The sequence below is a fragment of the Phocoena sinus genome, chromosome 8 (assembly GCF_008692025.1).
Source record: "Phocoena sinus isolate mPhoSin1 chromosome 8, mPhoSin1.pri, whole genome shotgun sequence".
NCBI classification, from domain to species: domain Eukaryota; kingdom Metazoa; phylum Chordata; class Mammalia; order Artiodactyla; family Phocoenidae; genus Phocoena; species Phocoena sinus.
Window position 1 is genome coordinate 107,686,993 of NC_045770.1, and position 22,639 is coordinate 107,709,631.

The following is a 22,639-nucleotide window of genomic DNA, read 5'->3' on the forward strand; positions in this document are numbered from 1 at the left end:
CTTCCCTACCCCAAGGAAGCTCCCCGAGGCTTCATCAGGCCAAGTCGTCTCCTTCCGACCCCCTGGCGCCCAACCTTGGACTCAGTGCGACACACTAACGTCATCAATTTTTTGTTTTTAAACACTTTGGCGAAGATGTAATTCACACGCCATACAACTCATCCGTTGGAGGGCACGATACCGTGGGTTCTCCTATAATCATTAAGTTGGGTAGAGCATCACCTCTATCCATATTAAAACAACTTCCATTATCTCAGAAGGAAACCCGCAATTCTCAGCCATCCCCTCCCAACCCCTCACCCCTACCACCTTTGGCAACCGCTCATGACTTCCTGTTTCTATAGATTGCCTGCTTTGGGCATTTCACCTAAAATGCAACCACACAGTCATTCAATTCTCTTCTTTCTTCTCTTTGAATTCTCTTCTGCAAAAGCCTTGCCCTTGGCCAAAGTTACCTCTGACCATGGTTCCTTAAGTCCTACGTCTGAATCTACGAGACAGCAACACACCTGAACCCCCAGCTTACTGTCCACCTCGAAAATGTTGTTGTCTTGTCCTCAGCTTTCACTGAGGTCAAACGGTTTTTGAAAACTATTTGGGTTTTTCTTGTTTTTGGCAAAACCACAACTGAAAACACTATGTGAAAACATTCCTCCTAGGCTAGAGTGCTAAGAAAAATCTGCTCTCCAGAGGAACTAATTTAATATCAGACAAGAGAACGCTGTTATTCCATCTTTCCCTTTTCTCCCTGGCTGCCAGGAAGCTCAGAGATAATACCACACGTGGCTGCAAAAATGTGCTCTCAGCCCACGGGTTGGTCGTAGCCTAATGATTAAAGCAGAGTTTTACCCATGGGGCCTGCAGCAGAATCATCTGGTTATCAGGCAAGCAAGGCAGATTCTACTGAATTGGATTTCCTTTGGAGGAGGTCTTAGAATCTGCAATTTCAACAAGATGCCCAAGAAATCTTGTTCCTCAGGCCAGGCTCTAAAGTCAAAGCAAAATGACATGGCCCTTTTGCTAGGACTGAGACGACCCATTTGGGGAAACAAACCCAGTTCTTGCTATTCCTCGATCGTCCTCACCCTTGAGGGGGAGCGTCGGTGAGCAGCCCAGGTGCTGTTTGCAGGGCCTGACACATGCCGCATGAAGGGGCTCTTACTGCCGAGATGATGACACGGTCCTTGGCTGAGCTATCCGGAAGGATCTACGTGATGGGCCCAATGACCACTACCCCTTTCCCTAGACTCACGGCCTCCACCTCATTCCACAGAGCAGCCCAGCAGCTCCTGTCAACACTCCGGTCCGCCTGGACCCGCGCACCTCCTCAACATCACACACCCCGCCCGGGGCTCTGGAAGCCCGAGGACGTTCCTGTACCAGCTTTTGTGGTCCCACTGCTCACCGACCCCGACGCTGGGAGATGCTTCCCCCCACCACCTGCCTCGCTGGGTAACCAGGTCTAAAGTGGTGGGAGAGGGCGGAGGGAGAGGAGTGGGTGACCCAGGGCCATCGAGCTTATCCCTCCAATGGCACCGAGATGCCCGAGGGTGCAGCTGCATCCTGCCCTGCACAGGGGCCTGCAGTGGGTCACAAAGAGCATGCAAAGGTGGAGACAGGGGAGCCCCCCGGGAGGTGGGGTCTCCCGACAGCCGAGGGGACGGGCACCAGGAAGGGTGGTGCACAGAGCAGAGGGCGGGAACCTAGAGCTGGGGCGGGACCGGTCGGGCACGGGGAATGCACCCAAGGACAGTGTGGAACCGTGTGCTGCCCCTCGGGCCTCGCTCCCTCTGCCCTGATGAGAGGTGAAGATACTGGGGCAGCCGGAGCAGAATTTACCCGCCCAGAAAGACCATAGGCAGGAGGCGTGTGGGCTGGCCTGCAGGTGCCCACCTTCACCTCCAGGCCTAGGAAGAAGGCTGAATCACTCAAGGTGTACGTTCGTGCAGGGAAACTCTGAATGTGTGAAATACTCGGGGCACTTCCATGGGGGCCCAGCAATGTGCAGCCGGCGTGGGGACGCCGGCCAGCACGTCCCCAGCCCGGCTGAGAGGGGAGATGCTCGCGGCCCGCAGGAAGCAGCTTGCAGGAGCTGCGTTCAGAGCAGGCTACACCTCTCCTGGCGGCTTGTCTGGGGGCACGTCCTGCAGAGAGTGACAGGGTGAGGGCAGTCCTGCCTACGCCAGCTCCAAGGCCCCTCCCCAAGGTTTCAGCTGGGCCGCGGTGACCCGGGGAAAGGCCGTCACGTCTTCCCGCGGTGACCGGCCTGCCATCAAGGTAACCCCGGCGGAAACCTGAGCCCCGGCCACACGCGAGGCCCACACTTCTCCTCCTTCTCACCGAAAAGTGACCCTGTTCCCCAACCAAATCCAGATCCACGTGCTGTATGAGCGTCCCGGGGCTGCCATAACAAAGTGTCACACGCCGGGCAGCTCAGAGCAACACAAATGTATTCTCTCCCCATCCTGGAGGCCGAAAGTCTGGAATCAGGTTCACTGGACTGAAACCTGGGCATCGCAGGCCTAGTGCCCTCCGGAGGCTCCAGGGGAGGGTCCTTCCTGCCTCTTCTGGCTTCCAGGGCTCCAGGTGTCCTGGGGCTCGTGGCTGCATCACCCCAGTCTCTGCCTTTGTCATCATGGGGTCTCCTCTGTGTTCACATCTCCCTCTGTCTCCCTCTTGTAAAGGCTCCTTGACGGTGTTAGGGGCCCAACTAGATCATCCAGGGTAACGCCCCATCTCAGGACCCTTAACTTGATCACATCTGCAAGCTGTACTGTACACGGTGACACATGTGGTCCTGGGATGAGGACTTGATACCTTTAGGGCCATTTCCATCGGCCCCACACAGCGACCCTTCGCTCCTCCTGGAAATTCCTGGGTCCCTCTGGGGAGATAACAGTGATTGAGGGCCACCTCCTTCACACAAGCTCAGAGAGGTACCATCACCCTCGCCTGGGCCTACGCAGGGACTGCCCCGGGGAGGGGACAGTCACCTGCTCCCCATTTACTGACTGCATACCAGACCCAGGTTGGGGCTCTGGGTGGAGAGCAAGGCTATTGTGCTTCTGTCCTGCAGACGACACGCAGACGGTGAGAGCAGACGCCCCGCCCTTCGGAGCCAGACGTCTGGAGACAGTGGCCCCCATTCGATGTCCACACCCCTCACCCACCATCACTCCCCGGCTCACTGCAATCTGAGATGTGGGGGGCTGCGGGGGACCCCTCTGGAAGCAGCGTCCATGCGGTTTGTACAGCATCGCCCCCCCTTCGTGGTGAAGCTGCTGGACATGCCCGGGGCCCACGACCACTTACATACACAGCTAATCCCTCCCGTAATGCCCTGGGCGACACCGGCCCGGGCCTCCCTCTGGCTGCCTGGACCTAACAGCCCCCAAGGCCCAGATCCAAGCCCAAGGAAGGCCATCGCCTACATCTCTGGAATTCCCTATCAAAGGGGAAGCAGGATGAACAGCAAAAGCGGCAGCCCATAGGGTCCTGACTTGGTCCGTCATGAGCCTTCCTCTGGGGGCGTCGCTGGTTAGGGGCAGTCCCTCAACGCCACATCACCTGCTCCCAGGGGGAAGGAGCCCCCTGTCCGGAGCCCACCTCCTACGCAGATGTCACAAGAAGAAGCCACACAACTTAACCAAGACACAGAGGCCTTCAGACCAGGAGGACGCCAGGGGCCTGCAGGCTGAGCGCTCGCGGCCCCGGGGTTGTGGACGGAGAGCATCTCTCAGCATCTGATCTGCTTGTCAGCGCTGGATGCGCCGAGATCACTTAGAACAGGGGTCAGCAAACTCTGTGTAAAGGCCCAGCCTGTAGATATTCTCAGCTCTGAGATCACACGGCCTCTGTCACAGCCACTCAGCTCGGCCTCTGTAGCATGAAAGCAGCCAGAGATAATACAAGAAGGAACGAGCATGGCTGCGTGACAATAAAACTTTACTTACAAAAGGCAACCCACGGAGTGGGAGGAGAGATTTGCAAATCACATATGTGGCAAGGGATAAAAATCCAGAATATATAAAGAGCTTCTACAATTGAATAACAAAAAGCAAGCAACCCAATTCAAAAATGGACAGAGGACTTGAATAGACATTTCTCCAAAGAAGACGTACAAATGGCCAAGAAGGACATGCAAAGATGCTCAGCGTGACTGATCACTGGGGAAATGAAAACCAAAACTGCAGCGAGATACTACTTCACAGCCACTAGCATGACTACCATCAAAAAGACAGGAAAAACTCATTGGTGAGGATGTGGAGAAACTGGAACCCTTGGCATTGCTGGTGGGAGTGCAAAATGATGCAGCCACTGTGGAAAACAGTATGGTGACTCCTCAAAAAGTTACATGTACAATTACCATGTGACACAGCAATTCCACTTCTGGGTATATCCCCCAAAGAACTGGTTTGGTTTTTTTTATTTTTTTTTGTTATTTTTTTTTGCAGTACGCGGGCCTCTCACTGTTGTGGCCTCTCCCGTTGCGGAGCACAGGCTCCGGACGCGCAGGCTCAGCGGCCATGGCTCACGGGCCCAGCCGCTCCGCGGTATGTGGGATCCTCCCGGACCGGGGCACGAACCCGCGTCCCCTGCATCGGCAGGCGGGCTCTCAACCACTGCGCCACCAGGGAAGCCCAAGAACTGGTATTTTTACACCCATTTCCGGAGCAGCATTAATCACAACAGTCGAAGGTGGAAAGAAACAACCTAAATGTCTGTTGACAGTCGATGGATACACAAAGTTTGATCTCCATACACTGGAAGATTATTTGACCTTAAAAAAGAAGAAAATTCTGACAGAGGCTACAACATGGATGAAACTTCAGGGTAGTATGTTCAGAGAAAAAAGTCAGACCCAAGAGGACAAATCCTGTAGGATTCCACTCATCGGAGGCCCGCAGAGTCATCAAATCCATAGAGACAGAAAGTAGGATGCTGGGGCCAGGGGTGGGGGACGGGAGGGGGAGCGAGTGTTGAATGGGGCCAGGGTGTCAGCTTGGGAAGGTGGGAGGTTCCGGAGGTGGAAGATGTGATGGTTGAACAACGATGTGAATGTACTTAATGCCCCTGAGCCGTCCACTCAGAAACGGTTAAGACGGTAAACATTTACGCCACGTGTATTTTATCACAATTTTAAAAAACTGGATTTACAAAAACAGATGATGGTAGGATTTGGTCCGTGAGCCATAGTCTGCCAAGCCCTGATTTAGGACCACACACTAGGCACCCAGTTTTGGAGAGCATTACTTGAATCTCATCACCGAAGACAGAGTCTTCACCCAAACCTGTTGGATGTGTCACGTCACCGCCAGGAAAGTCACCTGGAACCTCAGAAATCCTCTGGCACCCTGGGGGGGGGGGGGGGGGGGGGTGTGATTATACCCACAAGTGGAAAAAGTAATTTGAGGCAGTAATAAAGACCACTTCACAGAAACCGAATCTTTGAATTCATTCCATCTGTGATTCATTGAATCACGGGTGAGAATACACAACACTGTACCTTAATTCTGTTACTCTGAAGTGGAACCCTTCTGCCACTCATCACGTGACATCTGGCTACCCACTAAATTACCACGCAAGGGTAACGTTCCATTTTTTCTGAGTGGCAGCAGGAGCGGATCACTCCGAAAGGTCTGAAACCCAGAATCCACACGGGTTTATTAAGTGATGAATGTTTCACCTGTAAGGTGATGCTTCAGCCAGGGCAGGGGGGCGGTGAGGCGCCCACACAGGGGGCATCCATGATGAATGGAGGCCCCAAGGACACCCGGAGGCCCGCTGAGGGGCAGGCTGCTTTGTGGGACACCTGAGGATGCAGGAGAAGCAGCTGAGAGGGAGATGAAGAGCCCAGACCTGAGGTTGATGGAGAATTCTGCCCTCAGCTACGTCCACACCCAGGGACGCAGCACCTCCTGGGCTCAAGAAGATCCACTCCCGAGAGATGAAACCCTCCCGTCCACAGCACAAGGGCCACCATCCTTCCTCCAGCTGGGAGGCCTAACCTCCCAATGAACACCTGGTCCCCTGGCCTGGAGACAGCCCGCTGTGTGGGCGAAAAGCGCCCTGGCCGGCAAACCAAGATTACAACACGTCCACTCCTGGCCTGAAAGGGCCGTCCGGTCCAGTTTTTTCCTCTTCTCTTTCTCCTTGTACATCACTGACCACGGTCACAGGGACAGATCCTGAAATCAAATGCTCCCACCGCTTGGGGCCAATGGTAAGTATAACAGTTCTCTAAGAAGAGGCTGCAGGCCCAGCCCGGGCGGCACCCTACCTCAGATACCGGAATGGTGACAAGCAAACGCTCAGATCCAATGGTCAAGTGTCCTTTCTCAGGAAGAAACCTGGAGGAGGTCAGAGGGCCTTGGTGCAAACCCAGGCTCAGAGAGGTTCGACCTCGTCGTGAGCCAACAAGCCCCCCATCTGGCCTGAGGCGGATGACCCACAAATGCAGAAACACGCTGCACGGGGGCTTAGTGCTCTGCCACCAGCTGCCACCATAATGAATGATATGTAAGTCCCAAGTCCCGATCCCAAGAACGTCAAAGGCAGGCCTTATGGACAACGCTGTATGTACGGTTCAGCCTAGTGCGGGACCTTCCCTCAAACCTGGACACGCTCCTTCTCTGAGGCTGCTCTGCCTCTAGAAGAAAGGGCTGCCACATCCTCCACTAGAGTCACGCATCTCGTGTGCATCCATCTGTCACCTCTCCACTGAGCCACAGTGAGTGAGCAGGTACCGTGGGGCTCAGAGCCAGGGGGTTCCCGACGAGGGGCCAGCATCCAGCATCGGGGAGGAACAGAGGACAAGGGGACTGTAGGCTCTGCCCACTCAGCAGAGACAGCGGGGGCTGGTCCTCCATGGGGCCCCATCACCACCGCTCGCCAGGTGAATGCCCGTGTGCGCCCGGGGGAGGGCAAGAGCAGAGGCCAGAGAAGCTCAGAGCACGTGGAGGGAATCACGACCACAAGGAAAGGCTTCAACAAGGACAGTGAGAGCGTCTGAACTGGATTTCAGGCAGGACTGCAGAGCTGGGAAGCTGGGGGTAGGAAACCAGTTAGGAGGCGACCCCCAAAAGCAGTGGAGACCAGGACCAGGGCAGGGGCAGTGGCTCCGACATTCCGCTCCTGCCTGCTGTGTTTGTAAGTCTGGGACATGCGCTCTCAATGGAATCTTGGAAGGTGAGACGGATCACAGTGTTTATAAGTAGGAGGCACAGATATACAAGCAGAACGTGAACAGATATACAACCTTTCCATAGTATTAAAATTTCACTGGGGCGGACAATTTGGAAAAAAACGGTCCAAAATGTCTCCATGGATAGGCAATGATACTTTTTTATAAAGCCTGAGAAACAGTGTCCAACGAGGAGTGGACCTCACAGACCTGCCTTTCTGGTCCCTAGTACGCGGAGCCAGGCTGGGCGGCCGGGTGTCACACCAGAAGGAGTGACACCTGGATGGAGCCTCTCAGGACCAAGTAGTCCATGAGCAGTGCGTCTAACTGCTGGGAGCCTCTCCCCTCACCTGAGAATGGCAATCATTTCCCTTTCTTCATGAGGTCAGTCATGGTAAAAGCCCAGCCTTTAGGCAACATTCAGCAAATGCCAAGTTTAAGCACATATTACGGATGAAACGATGCCAGTGGAGTACATATAACAAGCTCTGGGCACCAGACTCTGAGCACAGGGCATATCTCGGCTCTGCGGAACCACAGACTGTGGTCTTCCCTCCGTGGTCCCTGTGCCGGACACAGACAGGTGTCCCCTGATCCAAGCAAAAATGGCGGTGGGGCACCTGTAACACTTCCCCCATCATCCACTCTCAGCCACATTGGCTGAGTCCAGCCTGGACATCTCAGAGCACAGACAAGGAGCCAGACCTGGAGCCTCAGCCACAGTCCCGATAATTCCCCCAAGGTCACATTAGCCAGGCACCAAGGGGCAGGCTTGTCCCCCCAGCACCAAGGGCAACTCCACCCACCCTCTCCCCACCCTGACACAAGCACCTGGGCCCTGACTGCGAGAAACTGGCCATCCTCTGGCCGCAGTGCCAAAGGGATGAGGCGAACCACACCATGGCAATGGAGATAGGCTCGCAGGTGACAAGGACACGAAGAAGATGTTCTAACTCACCAGAGGTGCTGTCAGACTGGGCCCCGCAGAAAGGTCTCTTGGAACAGGAACCGTCTGCACTCCAGTGGGTCAAGGCATGGAGACGGGAGAGATTTCCAGAGCTGCAAGAGACAACCAGGTCATGGTCCTATAGCGCACGGGTCCCCATCAGCCCGTGGCCTGTTAGGAACCGGGCTGCACAGCAGGAAGTGAGCGGCAGGCAAGCGAGTGAAGCTTCGCCTGTATTTGCAGCCACTCCCCATCGCTCACGTTACTGCCTGAACCATCACCCCCACCCACCCACCCGCCCGTGGAAAAACTGTCTGATACGAAGCCAGTCCCTGGTGCCAGAAAGGTTGGGGACCGCTGAGATGGAGGCCCCAAGAGGCAGAGGTTAAAACTTCAAGTGCATCCTGATATCTCTGAGCTGAAAACCAGGGGCTGCGCTTCTGCTTCCGGAAAGATGGAGTAGACGCAATTTCCCTACTCCTCCCAGGAAGAGCCACGAAAAACCCCATATGTCGTATAGGAAAGAAACATAAGATTCTGAGAGGTAGAGAGAAGGCAGCATGGGCCGGGACCAGGGACCCAGGGAACAGCACGGTGGTTGGTTCTAAGGGCTGGAGAACCTCATATCCCAGACTGGGAGATAAGAAGTCAGAAACCCAGAAACACCAGTAGAAGCAGAAAAAAAAGCCGCAGTGAATGACTATTCTCTCCAGCCAAAACGCCAGGAAAATGGCAGACGAAAAGGACTACGTTTAGATAATAACTGCTCTACTCGACCCAGATATCACAGGAAAACTGTGGCCTCCACCCTGACTCATAGCAGCAGAGGCCGAGGGGGGAGCCTGGGCTTCCCCTTGTGCGGCTGCCATGAGGCACCCAAACCTCCACTGGGGGGGATCAAATAAACCGAGGTGGAAGCTGGGACTTTCTTCCCTACCGAGCTGTAACAAATCCTCCTCTGGTTCCATTCGGGGAGCCTGGATTTCCACAAGCATTTGGCATCCCTCCCTCACGCCCCCACCTCACTCCGCTGGACTGGGGTCAGAAGAGGGCTAAAGGAGAGTCAGGACTTTCCCCATCACCAGCAAGAATGAGACCACCCCCCACCACGGTATCAGTGGAGACCACGTGGGGAGCAGGTCCCCTCCCCCACCAGCAATAACAAAAGCCTCCCCACTTGGGTATCAATAGAGGTCAGCTGAGGAAGCTGGACATCTACCTCCATCTGGCAGGAACACTTCCCTTGTGAGAGTGATGTCAAAACGAGCCGGCTAAAACAGAAGAATTCCATGTAATGTTTAAAGAACAAACATCAATTCTACACAGTATCTTCCACAAAATAGAATCCAATCCATTTTGCGGAACAAATATGACCCTGATACTAAAACCATATAAAGAGAGTACAGGGCTTCCCTGGTGGCACAGTGGTTAAGAATCCGCCTGCCAGTGCAGGAGACATGGGTTCGAGCCCTGGTCCTGGAAGATCCCACATGCCGCAGAGCAACTAAGTCCGTGCGCCACAACTACTGAGCCTGCGCTTTAGAGCCCACGAGCCACAGCTACTGAGGCCCGCGCGCCTGGAGCCCGTGCTCCGCAACAAGAGAAGCCACCGCAATGAGAAAGCCACGCACCGCAACAAAGAGTAGCCCCCGCTCGCCGCAACTAGAGAAAGCCTGCAAGCAGCAACAAAGACCTAACACAGCCAAAAACAAACAAATAAATTTATAAAAAAAAAAAAAAAAAGAGAGTACAAAAGAGAAAACCACAGGTGAATATCTCTCATAAATATAGACATAAAAAATCCTTAATAAAATATTATCAAATAGAATTAAGCATTATATGAAAAGAATTATATATCATGACAAGTAGAGTTTATTTCTGGAATGCTAGGCTGGTTCAATATATTTTTTTTTTTTTTTTATAAAGTTATTTTATTTTTGGCTGCATCGGGTCTTCATTGCTGCTCGCAGGCTCTCTCTGGTTGGCGGCGAGCGGGGGCTACCCCCCGTTGCAGCGCGCGGGCTTCTCACTGCAGTGGCCTCTCCCGCTGCGGAGCACGGGCTCCAGGAGCGCGGGCTTCAGTAGTTGTGGCGCACGGGCCTAGCTGCTCCGCGGCACGTGGGACCCTCCCGGACCAGGGCTCGAACCCATGTCCCCTGCATTGGCAGGCGGACTCCCAACCACTGTGCCACCAGGGGAAGCCCCAATATTTTTTTTAAAAAATTAATTTATAGGGACTTCCCTGGTGGTCCAGTGGTTAAGAATCTGCCTTCCAATGCAGGGGACGCAGGTTCAATCCCTGGTCGGGGAACTAAGATCCCATGTGCTGTGGGCAACTAAGCCCGCGTGCTGCAACTACTGGGCCTGTGCACTCTAGAGCCCGCGTGCCACAACAAAAACCCTACATGCCACAACGAAGATCCCATGTGCCGCAAATAAGACACGATGCAGCCACATACGTACATACATAAATATTTTAAAAATAAATTAAAAAATAAAAATAAATGTATGTAATACACTATACCAACAGGCTAAAGAAGGAAAATCACACGGTCATAGCAATCAACGCAGAGAAAGTATTTGACAAAATTCAACATCCTTCTGTGACAACATCTCTCCCAAAAATAGGAAGAGGGGAAATTCTTCAACTTGATCAAGAGCATTTGCAAAACTTCATCTCATCAGCTAACATTATTCCAAACAGGGAAAGACTAAATGCTTTCCTTTTGTGATGAGGAACACGGCAAGGATGTCTGCTCTCATCATTCTCATTCAACATAGGGGTAGACGTTCTAGCCAGCACAAAAGGCAAGAAAAGGAAATAAAAAGCATACAGATTGGGAAGATAGAAATAAAACTGTCCCCATTTGTAGATGACGTGATTGTAGAAAATCCCAAGGAATCGCCAAAACGACACCTCCTAGAAATAATACATGAGTTGTGAACAAGGTCACAAGATGCATGATTGACATATAAAAGTCAACTGTATCCCCACATACTAGCAATGAACATGTGGCCACCAAAACTGATAATCCAATACCATTTACAACTGCTCAAAAAATAAAATACTTAGATGTGAATCTAACAAAACACGTACATGACTTGTACAATGAAGTCTACACGAATCAGTGAAAGAAGTCAAAGAACATCTAAAGAAGTGGAGAGACATACCCTGATCGTGGAACACAGTCAAGATGTCAACTCTTCCCAAATTGGGAAGAGTTGGGTGGGACACAATCCCAGCAAGATTTTTTTGTGTGTATGTAGACAATATTATTCTGAAATTTACATGGGAAAGCAAAGGAACCAGAACAACTAAAACGAATTTGGAAAAGAATAAAGTGAGGGCAATCAGTTTACGCGATGTCAAGACATACACGGCCAGAGTAATCAAGGCTGTGTGGTTATGGAGGACAGATAGGGACACAGATCAACAGAACTCAACAGAGAGCCCAGAAACAGACCCACACAAATACACCCAGCTGATTTTTCTTTATAACTTTATTTATATTTGTATTTATTTATTTTTGGCAGCCTTGGGTCTTCGCTGCTGCCCGCGTGCTTTCTCTAGTTGCAGCAAGCGGGGGCTTCTCTTATTGCAGAGCACGGGCTCTAGGTGCATGGGCTTCAGTAGTTGTGGCTTGCAGGCTCAGTAGTTCTGACTCACGGGCTCTAGAGCACAGGCTCAGTAGTTGCGGCGTACGGGCTTAGTTGCTCCGCGGCATGTGGGATCTTCCCGGACCAGGGCTCGAACCCGTGTCCCCTGCATTGACAGGTGGGCTCTTAACCCCTGCACCACCAGGGACGTCCCCCAATTGATTTTTGACAAAGGCATAAAAGCAACTCCATGGAGGAAGGATGGCCCCCTTCAACAAAGGGCGTTGGAGCAACCGGGCATTGATAGACAAAATAACAGCCATCAGCGTGAGCCTTACACAATGACCCAGCAATCCCTCTCCTTGGCATATATCCATACAAAACTCTAATTCGAAAAGATACATGCACCCCAATGTTCACTGCAGCATTATTTACAATAGCCAGGACATGTCCATCAACAGACGAATGGATAAAGATATGGTACATATATACAATGGAATATTACTCAGCCATAAAAAAGAATGAAATAATGCCATTTGCAGCAACATGCATGGACCTAGAGATTATCTTACTAAGTGCAGTAACTCAAAGACAAATATATGATATCGCTTACATATGGAATCTAAAATATCACACAAATGAACATATCTACGAAACAGAAACAGACTCACAGACATAGAAAACAAACTATGGTTACCAAAGGGGGAAGGGGTGGGGGAAGAGATAAATTAGGAGTTTAGGATTAACAGATACACTACTGTATACAAAATAGATAAACAACGAAGGCATACTGTATAATGCAGAGAACTGTATTCAATGTTTTGTAATAACCTATAATGGAAAAGGATCTGAAAAAGAACAGATAAATATCTATATATGTAGAACTAAATCACTTTGCTGTATACCTGAAACTAACAGAACATTGTAAATCAACCATAGTTCAATTTTTTAAAAATCAACTCAAAACGGATCGTGGACTTAAATATAAAATGTAAAACTTTGGAAAAAAACTTCTCACAGGAGAAAATCTTCAGGATCTAGGGTTAGGAATGCCAAAAGGATGTCAAAAGCACAATCCACACACAGAAAAAAAATCAATAAATTGGATCTCATCAAAATTAAAACCTTTTGTTCTGTGAAGAAGAAGATAAAAATACAAATCACAGACTGGGAGAAAATGTTTGCAAACCACACGTCTAACAGAGGACTAGTGTTCAGAATATAAAAAACTCTCAAAACTTAACAGGATAAAAACCAAACCATCCAATTAAAACAGGGACAAAAGACATGCAGACATTTTACAAAGGAGGATAGCGAGATGACAAAAGAGCACATGAAAAGATGTTCAAAACATCATTAGCCATAATGCCTTTTAAAGTGCAATGAAACATCAAGAAATTATAAATCTTTTAATTAAATGCTTCTTCAGTGTATCTTAAAAAAAAAAACACACACACACACATCATTAGCCACCAAAGCAATGCAAATTAAAACCTCAGGGACATATCCCCACACCAGAGTGGCTAAAGTAGAAAACAGTAAAATTCTGTGAGAAAATGGGCAAACTCTCACATTACTGGTGGGAATACAAAATGGGACAGCCATTAGGAAAACCCTGTAGCTGTTTCTTAAAAATCTAAACATGCAACTACCATACGACCCAGAAATTACACCCGTAGGCATTTATCCCAGAGAAATGAAGGCTCACATTCACACAAAAACCTGAAAACGAATGTTTATAGCAGCTTTATTCGTAACAACCCCAAACTGCAAACAACCCAGGTGCCCCTCCAAGGGTGACGGGTTGGACAAACTGACGCATACACACCATGGAATCCTACCCTGCATAAGAAAGCAGGGACCACGGATACGCAACAATCTCTACGAAGTTTCGATGACAGAGAGAGAAGCCAACACCAGAAAGTCACTTACTGTGTGATTCCACTTCTGTATAATTACTGAAATAACAAAATTATAGAGATGGAAGACAGATGAGTGGTTGCCAGGGGTTGAAAAGCAAGTGAAGTAGGAGGGAGTCTGTGGGGCTATAAAAGGGCAGCATGAGGGATCCGGGTGCTGATGGAAACACTTGCATCTTGACCGTGTCACTGTCAACGTCCCTGTGCTGAGATGTTGTCCATTTAGTTCTGCAAGATACTAGTCATGGGGCAAACTGGGTAGAGGGTACAGGGGACAGCTCTGTATTATTTCTTAGAATTGCAATTATTTTTAAAATAGTTTCCTTTTATTTTAAAAAGTACCTTGTGGAAAATGAAACTAATGAAAAGAGGTCACAGAGAGTTGCCATGTGACCCAAGACGTATGATTCTACTCCGAGGCGTAGAGCTAAAACAGATAAAAACACATGTCCACACAAAACCCTGTATCCTAATCTTCATAGCAGCCCTCTTCCTAATAGCCAAACAGTGGAAGTAACCTAAATGTCCACCAACTGATGACTAGATAAATAAAATGTGGTCCATCCGTGCAATGGTATCTTATTCGGCCACAAAAAGACACGATGCACTGACACACGCTACCACGTGGATGAACCCTAAAAAGCACGACGCTGTAAGTGAAAGAAGGCAGACACACAAGGACCTCACACATTGTACTGCTCCGAATGGGCACATCCACAGAGACAGAAAGCAGATGAGGGGTTGCCGGGGTCCGGGAAGAGGAGGGGGGATGGGGGGGGCACTGCTAATGGGTACGGGGTTTGTTTTGGGGGGAACCAGAATATCCCAAAATTGATAGTGGTGATGGCTGTACAATCCATGAATACACTAAAAATACACCACCGTATACACTTTAAATGTGTGGATTGCATGGTATGTGAAATATACCTCAAATTGTTGAAAAAAGCAAGCAGTGACTGGGTTCTAGGAAACTTTAAAAGCACCCACTTCAGAGCGATCCTCCCTGTCGCCCATGGAGAATCACTAAATTATTGAACTATTTTAAAATGTTAGCCGGCAGCGTTCTGCAGCTATTTTTAGCAGTGCCCATCCCATCATTCCTAAGGAGATGGAAATCGTAACCGTGAAGCGTTCTGAAACAGCTCTGTAACCCCCAGGGTACGGCCCAGGCACAGAGTAGAGCCGGTGTCCTGGGCTGGGAGTAAGGAGGCGCTAGCCTGTGCCCTGGACAGACCCGGCTGCCCCAGCCCCGCGGGCCCTTCTCTGGAAGACCAGGGCTCCCAGAGTCAATCTGCCTGGTTCCAGCCCCGCTCTGCCACCACCCCCGACCGCGTGCCAGCTAATTCTGTGAAATGGGAATGCATGAAGACGCCACCTGGAGTCCTGAGGATTAACTGACCACGCACAGGTGGCTCCCCCCCCACGGGCACCCCAAAACAGAGGAAATGTCACCACCTCCCTCTCATCCAGAAAGGCAGTGGGAATGGCCCCATACTGCAGGTCCTCCCCTTAGCGAGGAACCTGATCCTGCCAAAGGTGAAACAGCTGTTCCAACAAAAACTGGTACAGGAATGTTCTAGCAGCATCGTTCACAGCGGTCAAAAAGTGGAAACAGGGACGTCCCTGGGGGTCCAGTGGTAAGATTCCATGCTCCCAATGCAGGGGACACGAGTTTGATCCCTGGTCGGGAAACTAAGATCCAACGTAATAAAAAAAAAAAAGTGGAAACAACCAAAGGTCCATCAATGGAAGAAAAGACAGACAAAATGCGCTCTATCCATACAAGGCAGTATTATTCACCCATTAAAAGGGATGAAGCACTGACACAGGCTACAATGTGGACGAACCTTAAAAACATTCTGCTCAGTGAACGAAGCCGAGCACAAAGGACCTCACGTCGTACGATCCACTTACATGAAATGTCCAGGGCAAGCAAATCCGTAAAGACAGAAAGCAGACGGGTGGCTGCCAGGGGCTGGAAGGGACTGTCTGTGGGTTTCCTTTCGGGGTGATGAAAACCAGCCCTTTTTGTACTAAATGCCACTGAACCGTACAGTTTTCAATGGTTGACTTTACGTTCTGTGTATTTCACCTCAATAATAAAAAAGAGCCTCATTCTCGACCGCTCACGAGGGTTCAGAATCCACTTTACAGAGCGAGGGAGGAAAAAACCCTGAAAACGAGGCAAAATGCCAACACTTTCAGGAACGAGGAGAAAAGGGAAAACTCTCTGATCCTCGGCTTTTGTCACAGCAACCTTCCGCAGCCCTCGGGGAGCGGCGGGAACGCGTACACCACCTCCCCACCGTGCTGTCTACACCACTGCTGAAGTCATCTGATCTACCCATTCTCCCGATGAGAAAACCGAGGCCGAGGTCCCACAGCAGCTGAGCGGCCCAGCCGGGACCAGAGCCAGGGCCCGGCTGCCCCATCCTGCCTCTTTCTGCCTCCAGGAAATCGCTCCTCACAAAAGCAGGACCCGGTGGGAAGTCCCCGTGGCCCTTGACCCCCACGGAAGGCTCTTAACTCTCCTCTGTCCCGGCTCCATTACCAGAGAGGGCAAAAGTGCAGGTGGGAGTGAGCTTAGTAACAGCTCTCGTGTAAAATTATTCAGAAACAAAGTTAAAATATTAATTACGCCTGCCAGCTGAACCACAGAGCCCGTGACCCCTAAAAGCGTGAAACCCCAGCTGGCCCCTCCACTGGTGCCCGCCATGATGGGTGATGATAATGACCAGCAGCTGGGGGAGCCTAGCCGCAGACGGGGCTGCACCAAACCCATACGGGGTGCGCGCCTCCCTGGACCTTCTGCCTGGGGACGTCCTCTCCCAATGACCCTAGACTTGGCCATCATGCTCGCTTCAACCAAACGGGCCAGAGCAAAGGGATGCATTCTCGCCGCTCTTGGGAGCCCTGCAACTACTACCCAGTGACCAAGCCAGGCTGGCCCGTGGCGGGGTGAGAGATGGATGATGCAGTTACCCCCCGGCCCCTGCCAAAGACCAGCCCACCCGGGAGACGTGAGTGAGGCCTGCCCACCAGCTGACCGCAGGTGAACTCAGGAATCATCGGAGTCCTACTCAAATGGTCCACTTTCCACATTGCGAGGTAAATAAACCAGGGGTCGGCAAATGATTGGCCTGTGGGCCGAAGTCAGCCCACAGCTTGTTTCTCTAAATCACGTCTTATTGGTGCACAGCCATGCCCATTCACCTGACTGCTCTTGCTTTGTAGAGAGACTGTACGGCATAAAGCATGAAATATTTACTCTCTGGCCCTGAAATAAACAGTGGTCGTTTTACCCAAAGTTTCGGAGTGTTTTGTTCCGCAGGTTGTTAGCTGACACAAGCTCCATCTAATTGTTACTGATTAGGTGGGCGTTACCATCCCACACAGCTGAGGATCAGGCCATGCCCGAGGCCACACAGGTGGTCCACGCAGGCAGCATCCGCAAAGCGGAACTGAACGCTGGTTTGTCCGACGCCAAAGGCCCCGTCATCTTGCAGGCTTTTCAGAAAGGGCTCTTAACTGGATGACTACCTTAATAAACATTCCACCCCAACCTCCCAGGTCCTCTCCTCCCTCTTCAATAAAAGATGGCAGGATAAAATTTCAAATGAACGAGAGCACATCCGTGTCAAGAGCATCATCTGAGAGCCAGGAAGGTCCACTCGAAGCAGCACCTTCCACCTGGCCCGGCCCGGCCCAGCCACCTGGGGCTCCTGCGGGGCAGTGGGCGGGGGAGCGCCCCTCGCTGAGAAACCCTCCGTGGGAACTTTCCGGACACACCAGGGCGCGGAGGAGCCCAGGTGGGCCCCCAAGGCTACCGATGACCCCTGCAGGGGCAACAGGTACCCTGGAGGACTGCCGGGTCCCCCCCACCCCGTCATCCGGAGCCCCTACATAAACCAGGTGCACTTACAGCCGAGGCCAGAGGCTCTGCAGAGACCAGACGGGGCGGGAATCCACAGCGGGGCCTGAACAGGCTGTCCCAACGGGCCAGGGGGAGCGAGTTGGCAGACTCCAACCTGCGCGTGATGCGGGTCCAATCTGAACAGAGCAAGTACATACAGGTGTTGCCAATAATGACGATGAGTGCAGCTCAGGGTCCACCAAGGCCCATCAGAGTGAGACAGGCGGGGACCTGGGACCCTTGGCTGCAGGGCGGCCATGCTGGCACCTGGACAAACATCTCCTCCAGCTACAAAATACAAAGAAACTATAAGGGACTAAAAATAACTACATGCGTGTGCAATTGGGGCATATTCTGGACAACAAGGTACAAACAGACCAAAAAGCCCAACTGCCGCTTCTGAAGAGCAGGGACCAAAAGCAGGGTACCGGGCATGCCCCCTGCACACAACACCACCACAAAGAGGTGGGCAAGCCCCCTAAGCCACCCCTCCAGCTCGACCCCTCGACACACCCCTACCCGCCCCCCCATATAAAGAACCAGCTTGCCTCCCAACCCCGCGGCGAGTGGGCAAGCAGGGGGCCCAGTAAAGCCTTGCTTGAATTTCTTGTCTGGCCTCGGATGAATTTCTGTTGATTAAGGAGGCCAAGAACCCTGGTCGGTAACAACAGTCTGGACTTTATGTAGATGATCTCATTTAATGCTCAAAGCCACTGGAGAGGTGTTATTACCCCATTTTCAGGATGAGAAAACTGAGGCCCAGAGAGGTCAGCTGGCTCACCCAAGGACACACAGCAGTCACGTGGCAGAGCTCAGGCACCACCTACTTGCAGGACACACAAGCATGGACCAAGGGTCGTGCAAACACTCCCCAAAGCTGCAAAGATCCTGGGGCAAGAGCAGAGACGTAAAACAACTGCAGCCCTGCCCCATCCTGGCCAGCGCTATACTCCCCATCTGGCCAAAATCCTCCAGGCCAAACCCCCCCGACTACGGCCTTGAAGAAGGATGCTCTGGAACACTGCACACGCTCATCCCCGCCAGGACAAAGGCACCGCCCAGGTTCAGAAGCACATTTGAGAAGCTGACCCCGCCTACATCCTCCTCCCCGCTCCCGGAGGTCGGGGGAGGGGGCTATCCAAACTGAGTTACAGGGGCAGATTCCCTAGTAAGTGGTCAGTCAAGGCCACTGGGCACCAGGATGGACAGACACACGGAGAGAGAAGCTGGACAAAATCCTCACATCCCTCCAGCTCTGAGACTGGCCTGGTCAAAGCACAAAGGCACTTGCTGGGCTCAAAACCCCAGTCAATGCACCTCTCTGGGCCTCAGTTTCCCCTTCTGTAAAATGGACATAAAAATACTTCCCCCCAGGGATGGATTGTGAAGATGCCACGAGACCACAGGCATGAAAGTGCCTGGCACCGGTAGGCAATGAAACATATTCTGACAAAGTCTGGCGATAAAATGCAAATAATAATAACAGTGAATCGAGCTACCCACAAGGATAGAGGTAGCTATTATTTTCTTTTTCTTATTTTATCTTATTTTATTTTATGTGATGGCATTGTTAATAGAAAATAGAAAATATAGAAATATTAATTAGATATATTTAATATTATTTCTATTAAATATTAGTTAATAGAAAATATTTAACAGGAATTTATTTATTATGATGTAACCAAGTAAGCCTGGTAAAGAAATCATTTCTGCCTCACAACACAGAGCATCATGGAGCTGACTGGATGGTCTGTTACCTCGGAGGTATTTCCTGTCTTCTGGGAAAGCACCAACCCCACCACAGGCCACTGACCCCACAGCCAAGCACATGTTGCATTCTGCTGGGGAATCTGCCGGGTGTCACAGGTGACTGCACAACCTGAAAGCCTTAGGACCACGTGGACACCCCAGCGGGGACCAGAAAACTGCCCATATGTCTAGGGGCAGCAATGAATGTTAAATAATAATAATATTATTCCCGGACACTTCCAGTAAGAATCCAGCTTTTTTGGAGAATAAACCCCAGAAGCTATTTCACTGGGCCTGGTCTGGGTAGAGAGTCTACACCAACCCACAGTGGCCTCGGGGTTTGAGGGAAGCTGCCCGGCCCTGGGGACCTGGGGTCCGGCAGGAAACCTACTGGGACCTGGCCAGGTCCCTTCTCCTTCCTGAGGCCCAGTGTTCTCCCCAAAGCTGGACCTGGGCCCCCCCAGCACAAACATTCTAGAACCCCAATCAATCCTAAATTAGTTCTGGGGTCCCCTCCCACCCCAGTCTCTCTGAGAGGTGGGCCTGAGCTCCACCCTGGAGTAGAAGGCTGGGATGATAGAGGTTCTCACCTCTCTCCCTTTTCCTCCAGTGAAGATTCTTGGCTGCTAAACCCCAGGAAGCACGTCTGCAGGAAGGGGGCTCCATCTGAGAACAAGACAGTGGGGCGACAAGGTAGAAGCAGGAGGGACTGGGTGGCGGGGGACAGGGGACAAGAAATAAGGAAGCCGATCCCAGCCCCCAGTAAGGGCTGCTACAAACCCGTGCGGGCGGCAGTAGAATTCAAGCCACCAAACGCAGTTTTCAATTTCCTAGTAGCCATGTTTCAAACAAGAAGAGAAAAACCCAGTTGGAACGAATACTTATACGTCCGGAACCCAATACGTACAGAATAGCGTCCCTTCAACTTGTGGCACTAGCCACGTTTCAAGGGCTCGACAGCCACGTGTGGCTAGTGCCACCACACTGAATGGACAGAAGTGCTTGGTGGTAGCCTGGGTCCCTTGTCAGGGAAGCGTCTGTCCGGTCGCTGAAGATAAGACACCGACTCAGCGCTTTGGCGTCACCCTGGTCCGGCTGAGCCCCTGAGTCCGGCATGTCTGAGCCTGACCCGCCCTGCCATGTGCTGGCAGGGAGCCCTGAGCTGACCCACCCCTCTGAACTGGCTCCTTTTCTCAACCACAGAATGGAATAATTTGCAACGTGGTTGTCTGCGGTCTAAAGGAGATCATACCACCAAGTCTCAAAGCTCCTTTGTAAGGGATTGTAAACACACATGGTGGACTTAGAGCCAGATCGATAGGAAACCAATCCCCAAATGAGCTTGGGAGCTGGATCTGTGACAGAGGGGGAGAGGCAAAGCCAGCAGGGGCGGGGGCAGGTCCTCCTGTGCTGAAACAGACAAATCACATCCCGGCCTGACACAAGGGCCAACTCCTGATGGCATAAAGATAATAAACGAATATAAAGCAAGCCATTAAAGTTATTAGAAGAGAATACAGCAGAACCTCTCATGACAACAGGGTAGGGATGACTCGGAACAGAGAAACCCTGAGGCACCACAAGGCACCAGGTAGTGAACGAGTGACATCTTGCAGAAGGGCATCCCCTCCCTGCTTCTCTCTCTGCCCCGACACCTTCCTTGGTCCTGCCCGAGACCTGGATGAACCCACAAAGGTGAGACCCAGTTCCCAGGCCTTTCCTCCTTGGGAGATGGGAACACAGGATATGGGAGGAACCGTGCTCCACAATTTCTCCAACAGACGGAGTCATTCCCGCTTTGTGGAGAGATTCAAGAAGAAAGATGGGCCTCTTTCTATGCGAAAGCAGCCTGGGTGAGGCGAGTGGGTGGAAGAGGTTCAGCTCTGCAGTCCCAAGACCAGATGGGCCTCGGGCTGGTCACCGCTTCAAAACGTGCTTTCCGAAAGGAGGGGCTGGAATACCCACATTCACGGCAGCATCACTCACAACAGCCAGAAGGTGGAGGCAACCGAGTGTCCACGGACGGATGAAAAGATACACAAAGTGTGGTCCATCCACACCATGGAAGATTACTGAGCCTTAAAAAGGGAGGAAATTCACAGACAGGCGACAACATGGATGAAACTTGAGGACGTGATGCTCCGTGAAATAAGCCAGACACGAAAGGATAAATAATGTGTGATTTCATTTATACGAGGACCTACAGTCATCAAATTCATAGAGAGAGACAGTAGGATGCTGGGGCCCGGGGCTGGGGGAGGGGGAGGGGGAGTGAGTGCCGAATGGGATGGGGACAGGGCGTCAGTTTGGGAAGACGGAAAGTTCTAGAGATGGTTGGAGGTGAGGGTTGCATAGCAATGTGAATGTGTAATGCCACTAGAGTTAAAGTTAACCACTACAGTTAAAGTGGTTAAGATGGTGACTTGCGTGTTACATATACCTTAACACAACTTAAAAAATGTTAAGTGCAAATAAGTGTTTTCGCATCAATTTCCATCAAATTCTTCACTTCTTATTTACTACTTCCCTCCCCTCCTTCAGGTCTTTGCTCAGGTGCCAGCTTCTCGGGGAGGCCCACCCTGACCAGCCCTCCCCCCCAGCCCCCTAACCAAGCTCTCCTCCCCTCCTGGACCACAGAGGTGTCTCTTTGTTATCTCCCTTCTCATTATTTGTCTCCTCTGGCTAGAACTAACGCTAAGCCAGCAGAAGGAAGGAAATAATAAAAGTGAGGGTGAAAATTAATGAAAAAGAACATAGAAAAATAGAGAAAAATCAATGAGACCATAAGCTGGTTCTCTGAAAAGGTCAGTAAAATTGACCAACTTTTCGCTAGAATGATCAGGAAAAAAAAGCGGGAAATACTCAAATCACAAAACTCAGAAATGAAGGCGAGACACTTAGCAGCCTCACGGGAACAAAAGAGAGGATGAGGAGATGCTGTGAACAACTGCGTGACAATAAATTAGACGGTTAGAGGAAATCGATTTCAGTGAGATGCAAACCAACCAGTGTGACTCAAGAAGAAACAGAAGATCTGGACATACCCAGACCAAGCAGGGAGCGAGTTAACAAATCCAGAACCGCACAGAAAGACAAGCTCAGGCCCAGGGGGCCGCGCTGGTGAATTCTACCAAACATTTAAAGAAGAATTAGTATCTCAGAAAGATACACGCCCCCCTATGTTCATAGCAGCACGATTCACAATAGCCAAGATATGGATGAGCAACCTACATGTCCATCGACGGATGAATGGATAAAGACGGTGCGGTACATATATGCAATGGAATACTACTCGGCCATGAAAAAGAATGACATAATGCCATTTGCGTTTG

General features: G+C 51.1%; 1 protein-coding gene across 1 annotated transcript in view; it reads right to left on the bottom strand.

The window, feature by feature from the left end:
* The window catches only part of SHANK2 (SH3 and multiple ankyrin repeat domains 2), a 544,666-nt gene that overhangs the window by 510,759 nt on the left and 11,268 nt on the right, over nucleotides 1-22,639 (bottom strand). The window contains 1 exon segment of the mRNA XM_032638880.1: nucleotides 8,142-8,242. The gene's annotated coding sequence lies outside the window, so the exon portion shown is untranslated.